Raw genomic sequence first — 15,310 nt, forward strand, 5'->3', positions numbered from 1 at the left:
GGGCGAAGTTGTTGATATTTTCATGAACGGTGCGAGTTTGGTGGCTCTCATCTGCTTTGTTTACCAAAAGAGCTCTCTTACTTGGGCGATAATGGGGGAATTACTGCACATGAGCAGTGCAAGCTGTGCGCGCTCTAATCGAAAGCGCCGCCCGTGCATATGTGCATCATGGGATGGAGTAAATGGGACATCATAAAGTGGACATCTAGGAATCAAATCTCTTTTTAGTAGATATCAGAAAATTTAAAATTCATATCTCAGAAGGTCTACATTCCCCAGGGCAGATTGTAGACAATATTGCACTGAGGGTGAAACACCCTCACACTGCTCCCACGTTGCTCCTCTACTGCTTCCCTGCACTGCACTCGCTTCAGAAAAATTAAGCCATTGCAACGTAGCTACTGGTTTAGATAGATAGCACAGCGGCTTTCTGTCACAGCCGGGCATACCCTGCAGCCGCAGGTTCGGATCCCGGCAAGGCCAAACTCAGCCCATCATCCTTCTGAAGTCGATAAATGAGCACAAGACAACGTGGGTAATAATAAGCAGCGCTCAGGTGCCTGAGACTTCATAGCAATATATATATATGCAAATTATTATTATTGACTGGTACTAAAAACCAATAAGGAGGCAATGAATACAACAATATTACAAACAGGAATTAATTTGCATTGCTCCATGTTTATATTAATTGTCTAAATAAAGGGCACTATCCAAGATGATGCTTCCACAAAAGCATTTATTGCTGCTGCGTAATCTATTTTTCTAACAATTTTGCTTTCAACAAAAAGTGAAGCACGAGCCAAAAGCTCTTCTGTTGGTTGACACGGCGCCCAGGCGCCGTTCCACCTGCTCCCGCAGAAGAATAGAAGATGGCTTTGACTTACAGGAAACGATTTAGGGGGTGGAGAAAGGGGAGGAAATTCCCAGCTATATCATGCAAGGTAAGGTTACAGAGTGTGCCTTGGAACTATGTTACGTGCAATAGGGAAGACCAGAGAAGTAAATAGGCTATGAGGTGAAGCAGTCGTGTTCCTAAAGAGAGATATACAAAACGAGAGACAAAAAGAGAAAAGATGGGCACCGCTCAATAATTCTGAAAGATTTGTTCAAATACTTTCAATGATAACATGTCTAAGGAGCAAGGTGGTGTATGTAACCCCTTAGAACTGGGGTGAAATAATCCAAAAGAAAATATAAAGGTCACCTTCAGAGAACCACGTGCTCACTAGGAGCTCAAATGTGCATAAAGGTTACATCGTATTAATTTCATAGCTTCATATAATTCTCTGACCAAAGTTTGCTTTGAAAACGCTCAGTTTTATTCTTCCAATCGTGTGAGGCAGTATGCACACAGTATCTGGGTCTGATTATGCGTTTCGGACTTGGTCCGTCTTCAGGGCTAAACCTGTGTACTGTACTGTATGCACCTGCTCCATCAACTGTGTTCCTCTGCGGTCATTATAACCAAACCGTGGTCAGCAGTCCTCGCTTCCTTCGTTTTAACCCTCAGCAGTGAACGTACGGAGAAGACGCCATATGGTCCGAGTACCTCGACAAAATATAACAATACCTGCCAAATGTTTGTGAGTGTGTGAGCATTTAATGGGGAAAAACCTGATATAGTGTGAGAGTAACTTAGACATATGATGGCAATAACTCCCTAATGGAATGAATTCCTGGGCATATAATGTTAACGTCCAGCAAATAATTGTTAGCCGGATGGATGGCACATGTACAACATGTTTGTTTTGGGAATAGAACAATGCAATGTGACAGTCTGAATCCCTGGTTGCACCAACTAGGCGCCTCATTATTCTGAGGGCGATGAATCAAGTTCCATCAGTGAGTAATAATAACACTGATTAATGCAGAACTTAGGTCCATCTACGTGAAGCTCTATACAAATCACGAAATTATAATTATATGATGCAAGTGCAATGCCAACATATTGGCCCTCATTCCGAGATTGGAGGTAGCCATAGCGCTATTTGCGCCATGGCTGCCTCCAATACCGGGTCTGGCACCGGTCTGGTTGAATGGGGACTTACCAGGTCATTCCGACCCTGGAGGACCCGGTAAGTCCCCATTCACCCAACAATTCCCCATTCCCATGTAAGCCCCCATAGGGCTCAATGGGAATGGGGAAGGCGCTAATAACAGGCCCGTGAATAGCAAGCCCGTTATTAGCGCCCTGGTCCCTTAGCGGGACCCGTAAAGGACATGTGGTCAGACCACATGTCCTTTACGGTTCCCGCTAAGGGACCTCGGAATTGGGGATTAAGGGATTACTAGCACCGGTCTCCTTACCGGTGCCCGGTATCCCTTAACGCCCAACTCATAATGACCCCCATTGACATTGTGCTAGTTGCTGTTGTCTAATAGTAAAAGCTGGCAATTTGTATGACAATCTAGGCAATAAGGTGAGTGTCTAACTGTATGATGACAATGGGCCTCATCACAAGTCCGGCGGTAACCGTGCAAGTAAAACCAGAAGGTTGCTGCCGGCCTTGCAAATTTTACTGCGCCTGGCTTGCCGGAAATTACGGGCGATTACAGCCCTGGAATTCTGGGAAGTCAGGCCCCGGTATGGGAATGGGGACTACAGAAGCACCGGCACCGTTAATAACAGTGCTGATGCATCTGTGAAACTCTGCGAGTGGGTGCCGTTCCGCCTGCAGAGTCGTACTGTGCCAGTCCGGTAACAACAGTACTGGTAGGCTTACCAGCACCATTGTTACTGTGCCGGCATAGTTAGAATGAGACCCAATGCCTGCAATTGGTTGTATGTTAACATATCCTGGCCAAACATATGTTTGCAACACTAGGCACATTGTGAAGGGATATGGGCATGTGATCTCAATACCCACAGTAGCAACAAGGAAAAACTTTCCACTCAACACATGTCCAAATGATTGGCTTTGGTAAAGCTTTTTTTTCTACCTTTGCACATGCCAATTTTGTGATAGTCTTTAACGCACACACACATAACATAAAACAAAGGAATTATTCCCCTTAAGCGCACTCCCCCAGGGTTTAAATCGTAAATGTTTCCAACTCCTGGTCCCTTTGCTAAAACTTAAAGGGCAACAACAAACATAATGGGCCTCATTACGACCCAGGCGGTAAGTTACCGCCTGGGTCGTACCCTTACCACCATGGTGTAAACTAAGTTTACACCATGGTGGATGGCGGATTTACCGCCCCATTCCAAGGTGAGTGGGGCGGTAAATCCCCATTTCCTATTTTACCCTTCCCCATTCCCATTTTTGCCCCATAGGGCATAATGGGAGTGGGGAAGGCGCTAATTATGCCACCGTAAAGTACGGTGGCGTAATTAGCACCATGGTCCCTTAGCGCCATGGATTTTAACGCCTGCAAAAAGCAGGGACACTGCATGCGTCCCTTTGTAGGAAGGAAAATCCTTTTTTTTTAGCACTCTGGATTGCCGCTTTGGTAACCCGGGGTGCTAATGGCCTTAAAGCCCTCTCCGGCAGGCCAGATCAGGTGTTATCGGCCCAAGGCCCTCTTTAAAGGCCCTCGCTCCAGTTGGGCCTTTAACTCGGCCCTGGGCTGATAACACCTGATCCAGGCCGCCGGATCGGGTGCTAACGCCACAATATTAGCATGATGGGAAATACATTAAAGGGCATCAATGGCTGAATGAGTCGAGTCGAAGCTGCAGGTTTAAATCCTGGCAGAGTTCACGCTGATGTTTATTCGTTTGTTAGATGACTAGTGTAAGAGCCCGGGTACATAGGCCAAAGTGAATCTTTTCATTGACACCGTAGGACCACTACATATCCTAAGGTTACAGCTTCCATTAAAGGTGACAACAGGCAAATCTACTGCTTCGGACAAACATACAGGGACCAATGCACATCTGGCCTTTTATTATATTATTAGATTAGTTTGAAGATGGAGGGCACCAAAACGCGTTGTTAACATGTCAAGCACAGGATGTGACTTGTGCTCCACAAATTGGTGCTATTTTGTTTTTGTTATTTATTAACTGTGTGAAAATCTCAAACCGCTGATCAATTGTTGCCAGACGCTGAGATCCTCAAGGGGCAGCCAGGGAAACATGCACTGTCAAAGATAGTAGGTCTGATGTTGTTTTTCTAGAAGTCTCCCACAATGTAAGCAGGCATACCTTCTACATTTACAAGACCCCGCCTACTTGTTTTGAAAATGCATATTATTGGACATGTGATTGCCAATGCTTCCACTTCATCTGTGTGCCAGATTTCCAAGCTCCCGTTTGCTATGCAGAGCTGTTTATATTTTATTTGACATGACCAGCGAATAATCAGGCAAATCTCAGTTGCATGCATAGGAACACCCTCTGGTTTGGATTAGGCAAGTATGCTTTCTTCTGGTAAACCATGATACATTTTCTCATGGGGTAGATTACAAATGGTTGAATGGAGAGATGTGAATCGATGAACAGCAATTATTTGTACTGCCATCCTAACACAGAGTCTCTGCCGCGCTCCTTTCCTGTGTGATACTCTATAGCACACATTTTGTGCTATGCTGCAATGCGCCCACATTCCGATCTCAGCTGCAGCACACAGCGCTAGTCTGCAGAGCTGCTCTGTGCTGCACACAGACTTGATGTCCTACACTACACATACAGTCGGTGCCCTGTGCAAGATTTTTCGGGGCACCACCACCCTGCCCCGCCCCATCCTCCCCAACATTCTGACAGCATTATAGTAGTATTTCTGGGAAGCATGCTGCTTCCCAGAAATACTACTCTAATGCATATGATTAGGGGGGCGGCAGCCGTGATTCTATAATAAGTGCAGGGCCAGACAGATATTTCAGTTTACATGACAATGAGCTGGAAGCAAGGTACCCTGTATTTGTTGCATGGGGCAGGGGGAGGGGGAACCCTTGCGCGCCCGCACTGCCTGAGCACACCTTTAGCCGGCGCTGTATACAGCCTATGCTGTGGTGACCTGTCATGTCTCCAATAGGTCCTACACCGCACTGCACTGGGCACACCTTTAGACAGCGCTGCATACAGCCTATGCTGTGGTGACCTGTCATGTCTCCAATAGGCGTATAATACAATATGGTCAAGGCCCTTTTTTTTTAATCGGGGGCCCGACTCGTGAGGTACTAGTCAATTGAAAAACATACACAGTTGAGTACAGGCTACCACACCCTTTAACACAGTATAGAATGGATAGTACCCAACACCAAGACTTAGGTGAACATTCCTCTGTCGTTTTGATCAGACAGCAATAAAAAAACAGATAAAACAAAATGTATTCACAATTAATAGTACACATAAATTAAAACAACACATACACATAAGCATATATCAGATAGCATATTTAAATCTCACAGAGTATAACAAAATAGACAACAATATAGTGTGGTTAGTAACCAAAGTGATTTAATGCACTGTGTTAGTTATCAGCACACTTCATTGGACTCCAATAGGTCCTATTGCGGCATACAGCCTATGCTGTGGTGACCTGTCATGTCTCCAATAGGTCCTATACCACACTGCTCTGGGCACAGTGCAGTTCTATGCTCATCACACCATCCACAGTGTTGCAGCAAGTTTCTTACACAGTGTGCTGTGCTGGACTTTGTCGTGTACAGATTGTTTCATTTGAAGACTGTGCTCAACTCAGAAGTGCTGTGAGCAAACAATATGCTGCTCTAGTCACAGTGCTTCAGTCATGACATTTCTGAACACATTTAAAGTTCAGAAAATGCCAGGAAGTGAACGATGTCCTGTTAGGATTGTTACTCTATGTGTTATTGACATTCTACATTGGGTGTAGTTCTACATTATATCACTGTCAATAGGTTGCTAGCATTGTATGTTATGGTTACTGTTGTTACGCATATGCATCACAAGGATCAGTGATGGAATGTATTTATTTAGAACTGTGAATATTCTACTTGTGGAGGTTGGTGGCTGCTTCCCTGGCTGGCGGTCGTATCCTGTGATCTCAATAAAAACCAACATATACAGTTCTTTGTCTCCTTGCTGATCATTGTGCCTTCATAACATTGGCGACGAGGATTTTGGCCAACTTGAGAAACGACCCCCAGCGACGCCTGCGAGGTGTGGATTGTGGAGTGGACTTGAGCTTGAGGGAAGGGGCTGGAATACAACCGCCTGGTACAGCCACCATGTGAGGATTTATCAAGGCGACTCTGCGACAGCAGGCTGCCTGACCACATTGCCGAGTTGGGAGACACTGAGTCGTCCCGCTTGAGGATTTGATCAGCGGTTCGCGCCTGCACTTAGCACTGTTGTGGAGGTGAGATCCCGCTACAAGTGACCAAAGAGCATAACGGATCTGAATTGAAATATTAGAGGGAGACAACTTTAACACAGATGAGCAGTTTGAACACCACTCACAGCTGTTTACAATTAAGAAGTGGGGGTGTCCAGTTGTCAAGGTAACCTGTCCGCTTCTTCGCTGAATGAAAGGTTACAGCACAGTGAAGTTGCAGCGCTTACCTTGATGGTGTTGCAGGATAGTGACGTGAAGCCTGTGTGACGTGCACACGCAGGAGGGGCTCATCGTCAACGTTGGCCTAGCAAACACCTAACATTAAAGGAAAGCACCTAACAGCGTGTATGAGAAAATGAATGGAGGTGGCCATTTTGGTGACAGTTTCATGAAATCAGAACCCCGGAAACATGATCGTGAATCTCAAACACAGGATTTTGTGATTCTATTGCCGGTTTGGGAAATTTGGATGCAGCTTCTGATATATTGAGTCGTGAGTGCTTAATCACATTGGGGCACATGCTTCCCCTCCAGTATTTGTAACAATCTGCATATGCAAACACTTGTTTTGGCATTTATATGTTTTCAAGTTGACTGTGTGGTGACTGCAATATCAATGGCAAATGTACCGGCCCCAGTATTCTTTCTTCCCAATCTGGGGGAGCCTAGAGTAAGGTGGGCAGACTGGAGGGAGGGGTTCAGCAAGTATGCCATGGCCATGTTTGGAGCTAATCATTCAAATTAACAAAAAGAAGCACTACTTTTCCATTGTTTGGGTCCTGCTGGACAAGAGGTATTAAGGAAACTGCTGGAACCGGCAGACATGGAGGATGCAGGGCCTCATAAAAAGACTATTGCAAAATTGGACAAGCATTTCCGTGTGGAGGAGAACATTAGCTTAGAAAGATACAAGTTTGCCACAAGAGAACAGAGGAATGGAGAGAGCATAGAGGAGTTCATTACAGCTCTCAGGGGTCTAGCTGTAAAATGCAGATTTGATCACTGTCAGAATGAACCCTTGAGGGACCAGCTAATGATCAAATGTTCCAATGATAACATTAGAAAGGAATTATGGAAGGAACTGAACCCTTCTTTGGAGAAGGCCATAGAAATAGCAAAAACAGTAGAACATACTGAGAAATGCAACAAAAGACTTCAGGCAGATAGGAGCAACGACTTGTTGCTTGCTAGGACAAAATCAGAACATGGGGTGGTGCAAAATATCTCTAATGCCTCCCAGAGACAATTTGCAAATGGAGCCATTCAGTGATCAGATATCCTGGTCAAGAGAGCAGAGGATCGTCAGGTGAGCAGGTCCACTGGCAGCAGAGTCTGGGGGTGACAATGGGTGCCTTCAAATGACTCGAGAGGTTTGACCAGAGAGACTTGTTCCACCAGAGACTTCAAGGTCCCACCTGGAAGATGTTATAGATGTGGGAGCATGTCACATTTAGCTTTTGATAAGGAATGTCTTGCAATCCGCATAGTGTGTCATGATTGTGGTAGGAAGGGGCATCTCGCCCGGTGCTGCAAGAGCTTCAATTCTGGTTCTGGCCAGGTGCAGGCGGTCAGAGTGGATGGTGAGGATGATGCTTATTGTGAAGTTGGTAGGGAAGTAGTACATTCTGTAAATGCTGTTGGAGGATGGGTGAGGAAGAAAAAACCCTATTCTATTGTGTTGATTCGTGGTATACCTGTTTCTATGCTTATTGACAGTGGTGGAGACTACACAATGATTAGTGTGCAAGTGTGGAAAGAGAAATGTCATTGTTGCACACTGTGGGAAGATGGGGTGAAAGCAAATGTGTATGGGGATGCACCTATAGACATTATAGGAAGTCTTGAAGGAGAACAACAATTTAAGGAGAGGAACGTCATGGGTACTATTTATGTTGCGAACAGAGGTAGAGAATTACTCTCCTGGATTGATCAAGTAGAATAAAAAATCAGGCTAGATGCGAGTCACCCTGATCAAGTGTTGTCAGTGAATAGTATGAACATGGAAGTGGATGAAGGGGACACCAGGAAATATGGTGAGGTACACAATACCAATAAGATAAGGTGTTTGAAAGGCTTTGTGCACAAAATAAGACTTAAGAGGGGTGCAGTGCCCAAGGTGGCAAAATTACGCACCATACCTTTGGCCTTGGATGAACTGAAGAGAATGGAAAGGGATGGTGTCATAGAGAGGGTAGAGGCATCAGCATGGGTCAGTCACATAGTAGTTGTCAGAAATCCCAATGGTTCGATAAGACTCTGTATTGATCTCTGGCATTTGAATAGCATGGTAGTAGCAGACAAGTTTCCTTTGCAAAGGATAGATGATTTACTGGTGGGAATATGTGGAGTAAAGGTATTCTCAATTTTGGATCTAAAATCAGCCTACCATCAAGTAGAATTGCATGAGGAATCCAGAGATCTCACAACCTTTATTACTCCTGTGGAACTTTTCAGATGCATGTGCATGCCTTTTGGGTTGATGTTGGCGGCAAGTGTTTTCCAGTGCATTATGCATAAGTTACTTGGAAGTGACAATGGGGTCAAGTGTTACCAAGATGACATGCTGGTATGTGTGAATAATGAAGTGGAGCATGATGAACATCTAAAGAGGGAGATGATGATTTTGCAGGAAGCTGGATTAACCATATCAAAGGTGAAATACACATTTAAAGCTGACAGAGTGGTCTATTTAGGATATGAGATTTCAGGGGAAAGTGTTAAACCCAAGGAGGATGCTATAGAGGCAATAAAGAAATGGAAGCACCTAATTGCAAAGGTGATGTACTTTCATTTCTGGGTCTAGTGGAATTTTACAGGAAATTCATCATAGGTCTTTCAGAAAAGACAAGGAATTTGAGAATTCTCACTTGGAAAGGTGTGATCTTTAAGTGGGATGATAAATGCAAGGGTGAATTTGAGGGTATTAAAAGGGCCAAAGTAGAGGAGCCAAATTTGAAAATGTTTGAGGAAGGTTAACATACCTTGATGTTTGTGGATGCCAGTGATTATGGTATTGGCGTGGTGTTAATGCAGGAAGATCATGTAGGAATGCATACAGTAGCGTCTGCGTCCAGATCCTTGAAGGGTCCGGAAAACAGGTATTCTGTTTTTGAAAAGGAGGCCCTGGATGGTGTGTGGGCTGTTTAAAATTTTTAAAGGTATCTTTGGGAAGAGAATTCACCATTTGTACGGACCACAAGCCATTGATTGGTATTTTCACCAGATATGGTTTGGAAGGAGTTTCTTGACGCAGCATGAAGTGGGTGAGTGTGTTACAGGGACTGCACTTTTTGATGGTCCTTGTTCGAGGTGAGAGCAATGTGGTGGCTGATGCTTTGTCCAGCTCTGTGGAGAGGGAACCATTGACCACTGAACAACTGCCGCAAGAAGTAGATGAGTTGTGGAAATATTTCAGGTTCACACCGCTCTGAGGAAGGAGGATTGGGATATGGCATGCTTAGATGATGCGGTATATCATAGAGTCTTGGTACTGGTCATTAGAGGTGACATCAGGAAATACAATGGAGACATGGAAGGCTATGCAAGGGTAAGGGACGAATTGTGGGTTCAGGAGAATTACTTGCATAAGGGACTCCAGTTGGTGGTGCCATGGAATATGAGGAGATCCGTTGTGGAGTTGGCTCATGTTGGACATTTGGATGTAGCCACAACCAAGGGCTGAGTGAGAGCTGCATTTTGGTGGCCTGGAGTAAATAAGGATATTGAGAAACAGGTGACGGGATGTACTGAGTGTGTGGAGGGTGATAAAGGACTCAGGGTGCAGAAGGTGCCCATGGTGGTAAGTAAATGTCCCAGGATGCCCTGGGATGAGGTTGCATTAGATCTTTTGGGCCCATTTAACATTGGTGGAGGAAGAGATCATTATTTGTTAGTAGTGATTGATTTACTATCAAAATGGCCTGAAGTATGTGTGCTAAAAGATATTTCCAGCTGCAGCATTATTAGGTTTCTGGAGCAATTGTTTTGGAGGGAAGGGTTTCTAAAGAGATGCTTATCTGACAATGGATCCCAATTAGTCTCTAGGGAATTCAAGGATTTTTTGTGTAAGTGTGGTTTGGAACCGGTCACTACCTCACTGTATCACCCTCAGAGCAACGGGTGTGTGGAACCGTTTAACCAGACTATCATGGAGGCCATTAGAATCGCTGTTGCCACTGGGGTGACTGGGTAAGAACGGTAATGGAAAGAACTTTCCAATACAGGCTAGCACTTCACAGTGTCCCAGGTGTCTCACCATTTGAAGTTTTGCGTGGGAGGAGACCTAATTCGCATTTATGTCCAGGATGGATGGATGGACAAATTGAAGTGTGTGGGTGTGGACCTGGAAAGTTTGAAAGAAAAGATATCCTTGTGTGGTGTCAAGGCCAAAATGTGCTATGACCAGAGGAACTGTTGCAGAGATGTTACTGTGAAGGAGGGTGAGTAGATTAAAGTAAAACTAGCCACCAAGGTGTGGAAGGGCTCCTCTGTATTTTCAGAATCCAAACAGGTTGTGAAGGATCTGGGTTTTTCTGTTTTGGTTAGAGGTGGTGGCGTCTGGAACAATGAGAGAATAGCTGTGATCAGAATTGAGGGAGGTGTGTGAGGCTTGCTCGTTGATTGATAAAGAAGGGAGGTGTTAGGGTTGTTACTCCATATATTACTGACATTCTACATTGGGTATAGTTCTACATTACATCACTGTCAATAGGTTGCTAGCATTGTATGTTATGGTTACTGTTGTTATGCATATGCATCCAAGGTTCAGCGATGGAATGTAATATTCTCCTTGTAGAGGTTGGTGGCTGCTTCCCTGGCTGGGGGTCGTAGCCTGTGATCTCAATAAAACCCAACATATACAGTTCTCTGTCTCCTTCCTGATCATTGTGCCTTCATAACATTTCTATAGATTGCACTGTATTCAGCATATTTGTTCCACTTGTGGAACCTCAGAAGAATTGCCAAACTTGTCAAAGACCTTGTGATTTCACTTGAACCTCTCCCAGTGTTCCGTCCTCCACTTCCCTATGGCCAGATTTGGACATTTTAAAAATTCCCTTACTAAATTGTCCAATGTTTTCTTCGTAGACTTGAAAACCAACATTTGACCTCTCTTCTTACCTAGATATTGACACATATACCCCCAACATTTTAGGAATGCAATTATTTATACTTCCAAAAACAGTGGAATAACTTTCAAGGGTTTAATGTTAAAATGGCTTGACTTCTTCTCCCTAAAAGTAAACTGAATGACTAACATGGTAAGGCGTGTTGTGAATTGGCCAGAGGGCGGAGCAGAAAGGGAAAGCAGAATTGGATGACATCAATCTATGATGAGATTGTAATTGGTTATTTGTAATGCGCTAATACCCAGAGGTTTCTAAGCGTGGATCCGGGATCAAACCTGTGTTGCTCTGACTCGTCTTGCTTCCAAGACGTGAGTTTCCCCTGAGCTATCCTCCCAAGAGATGGTTAGTTGGGACTCCACTTTATCTGCCTCCGCAACTCCTCCACGCATGGTGAGCTGGTTTGCTCTTTGTGGTGTAGACGAAAACATGAACACACTCATTTCCTCAGTGCACTGGTATCTGCGTCAAGTGCACTTAATCTGTGCAGGGCGGTCTGATTTCTTAAAGATCAATGTAAGCAGGTGAATGAGGCGGGTTGGAGCCTTCAGGTAGATACATACCTTCTTCTTTATTTAAAATAAATTCCGTAGTTATTGTAAGTATGTGTAGCATCAGGCAAGCATGAAGATATAGGGCACCCTCACCACCAGCACCTCGGACTCCAGCGGCACCTGTTCACCGCATACATTCCACACCTGCATCGCTCAATCAGCATGTTGCACTCACTCAGCAAAGGCACGCCACAGAATGACACTCTGGGGAGAGTGTTTACAGGAGCAATGGGAGAGCCTGCAAGCAAGTTGCATCTGTGGAATGTGTGCTTTGACATGCAGAATCAAAAGAATGTTCCTGAGGCTGAAATTCATGGGCTTAAATGATTTGTACGTGCAGAGCACACTCGTTAACTCATTGCGCTTTATCCATGACATGGACTCGAGGGCAAAACTTCAAGTGGAATGGAGAGGTGTTTATTCTTCGAGGAACCTATAGAGCACACACCAGAACAACAAGGTAGCAGAAATAATGTGAACTAGTGCTTGGGACTTTTGCTTGTGACTGACCTGTTCATACTATGTATGCATGGCCAGCATCAGCAGATACAGGCATCCATACACGGGGCACCCACTGGAGGTCTCTGGGGGTGGACATGTGCAGGGGTATAGTCCATTTCCCAGGTTCTTTGGCTTGGTATGCTGAATCCTGCACTTTGGGTCCTTCCTGCTTGCCTAGACATGGGTTGTCCCTGGCTTGTCCTCACAAGCTTCCTGTGGTTTCCACCACCTCCTGGCCAGCACGATTCTTGTTATAATATATTAAGCAGTATTTGTAAAGTACAACCGTCACCATTTCCCTGAAAAGAAAAACTTTGCAAGCAGCAGCGCTGCATTCATGATATCCTAGTAGTATATGATGGAAGTATGTCTATGGCTTAGGGCTTGTCTGCTTTTAGGTCTTTCACAGCACTTGGGATCTATTAGGCTTTGCTGCAATTTTTTTGCCAAGTTTTGTTTTTGCTGATATTACCTTTTTTAACCGCAGAACACTGGGGAGACCCCCTCCACAACCCCCGCTTTTACCTCCCCGCCCGCCCCTTTATATGCCATACACATAGTTACCATCTGTTGGAAAAAAAGAAATAGGGAACTAATTGGACGAATATCTATTCAGTGAAGTTGCCATTCAGCAAAAGCGAGGAACACAGGCACCTGGGTCTCAGTATTGATGATGTCCTAAAACAATACCAAAGAGCCAGAGTGAGAGAGAGCCAGTTCTCTTCTACTCACCAAGGGAGTCCCAAGCAGCCATGTGCTGTAGGCTAAAAATCAGGGTGCATCTAAAGGCACTGCTAAATTAGGATGCACTTGGTGCTATGGCTTTTCCTGGATCAATACATTGTACTATGGTGTCAGGAATGTCTTTGGGTCTGCTAGGTACCTAATGGATGTGCATTTGCGGCTGCTGATTTTTTCAAGTGGGGTGTCCAAATGTTTTTCCTGAATTGGCCCAATTGATATTGAGTGCAGGGGCAGTGGGAAGTGTGAAAGGGAGTAGGATCTCCTCAAGAACAATTTAAATAAAGGGCTCAAATGGTGAATTTTACAGTAGAAGTTTAATAAAAACTGCATACAAATAGTTATACAATTTACATTTGTTTCTGAAGGGCAACACATGAAATAGATGCCGGGACACCAAAAATAGAGGATCAACTTCCAACAGTTCCATGTGATGATGTTGCTGGGAAAAAGTCACCAGCTAGCCTTTTTTTCCCTTCAGCCCTAAAAGCCTTCCGCCACATATACGAGGACAGGTATTATTTACTCTTATATACTCCAGTCCTGGACTATTTGGGGAAAGTATTTGATTTTTTAGGGAGTGCACATTTGGGTAAATGTCACCCCATGGCAACCTTTTCTCAGGCAACTTTATCACTGGATACCCTTGCAACACATTTTCATCTTGGTTTTGTCCATAGAAAACACAATAATACTGTCTAAATGATATATGTATTATTGCCACTGAAACATATGTTCTTGCTAGTTGCGGCCAATATATGTCATCAGCATGCCACTTTAGAAACACATTCATATTGTCAAGGAGTTCCCCCCTTCTCACCTGGGTCCGATGTTTGCTGGTGACTTCGATCGCTGCCTTCTTGCGAACGCTCCTGGTCTTGAACAGCGCTGCTCGAGATTCGTCTGGTTCCAGGTTGCGATTAGTTCCGGGATCACGGAGTCCAGGAATCTGGGAGACTGGAAAAGGCTAGTAAAGCTCGGAACCAGGAAGGGGGAAAGGAAAAGGAAAGGGTACTAGCACTGGGGCAAGGGAAACAATACAGCGAGCTACGAACACACGCCTGGGCTACTCTGCAATAGCACTGAGACGCGCGGAGCCGCGGAAGGCGTGGTCTATAAATAGACCATGCCGCGTTCAGCACATGGAGCGAGCAAGGGCTTCAGCTCTGGATGGCCATGTTGGAAGAAGTACTGAATGTAAGCCCCGTTGAGACAAGGACCAGGAGGTCCAAAAGGGGCATGATCTGAAGTTCATGACAGCATGTCTCCTCCGAAGGCCTTTCCCTCCAGGTTTGCCTGGGTGTATTAGGTGAAATCTTCTGAGCAACCGAGGAGCCTTGATATTTGAAATGGGTTCCCAGGTCCTTTCGCCAGGAGGATATCCTTTCCACTCCACTAGGTATTGAAGATGGCCCCGCTTATATCTGGAGTCACAAATCCGGGACACCTCATATTCCAGTTGGTTGTCAACCAGTAGAGGAGGTGGTCTACTGGAATTTCGAGAAGATTGGATGTAGGGTTTCAATAGGGATGTGTGAAAGACTGGATGAATTATTTTCCAGGAGTCAGGTAGCTTGATTCGATATGAGACAGGATTGATAATCTCCTTGATGGGAAATGGACCATAGTAACGGGGAGCCAGCTTGTTTGGTCGTAAGTGTCGGGGGAGTAGTTTTGATGACAACCACACTCGGTCACCGACCGTATAGGACGGACCTGGTCTTCTCTTGGAATCTGCATACCTCTTGGTCTGTAATCTGGCTTTCTCTAAGTGTTCTTTAGCCTCCCGGTGAATGTTGATAAGAGTTTCAATCCAGGAGTCAACAGTAGGTACTGGTGTAGGGTCAGGAAGAACTGAAGGTAAGACCGATGGATGGAACCCCTGACTACAATAAAAGGGGCTGGTCTGTAGCGCTGAGTGTTCGGAGTTGTTGTAAGCGAATTCCGCAACGGGTATCAGGAGAGACCAGTCATCCTGGACCTTGGTAGCGAAACATCGGAGATATTGTTCCAGGGTCTGATTTGCACGTTCTGTGGCTCCGTTGGTTTGGGGGTGATATCCTGAAGAGAGGGCACGTTGGATTCCTAATACCCGACAGAGGTGTTTCCAGAATTGTGAAAT

At 45.0% G+C, this 15,310-nt stretch overlaps 1 protein-coding gene across 1 annotated transcript in view; it reads left to right on the top strand.

Moving 5' to 3' along the window:
* LOC138451998 (alpha-tectorin-like) overlaps positions 1-15,310 on the top strand; it is a 110,603-nt gene that overhangs the window by 427 nt on the left and 94,866 nt on the right. The gene's annotated exons all lie outside the window — the stretch shown is intronic.

Source organism: Ambystoma mexicanum, chromosome 1p, assembly GCF_040938575.1.
Source record: "Ambystoma mexicanum isolate Mex_15411 chromosome 1p, UKY_AmexF1_1, whole genome shotgun sequence".
Taxonomy (NCBI): Eukaryota; Metazoa; Chordata; class Amphibia; order Caudata; family Ambystomatidae; genus Ambystoma; species Ambystoma mexicanum.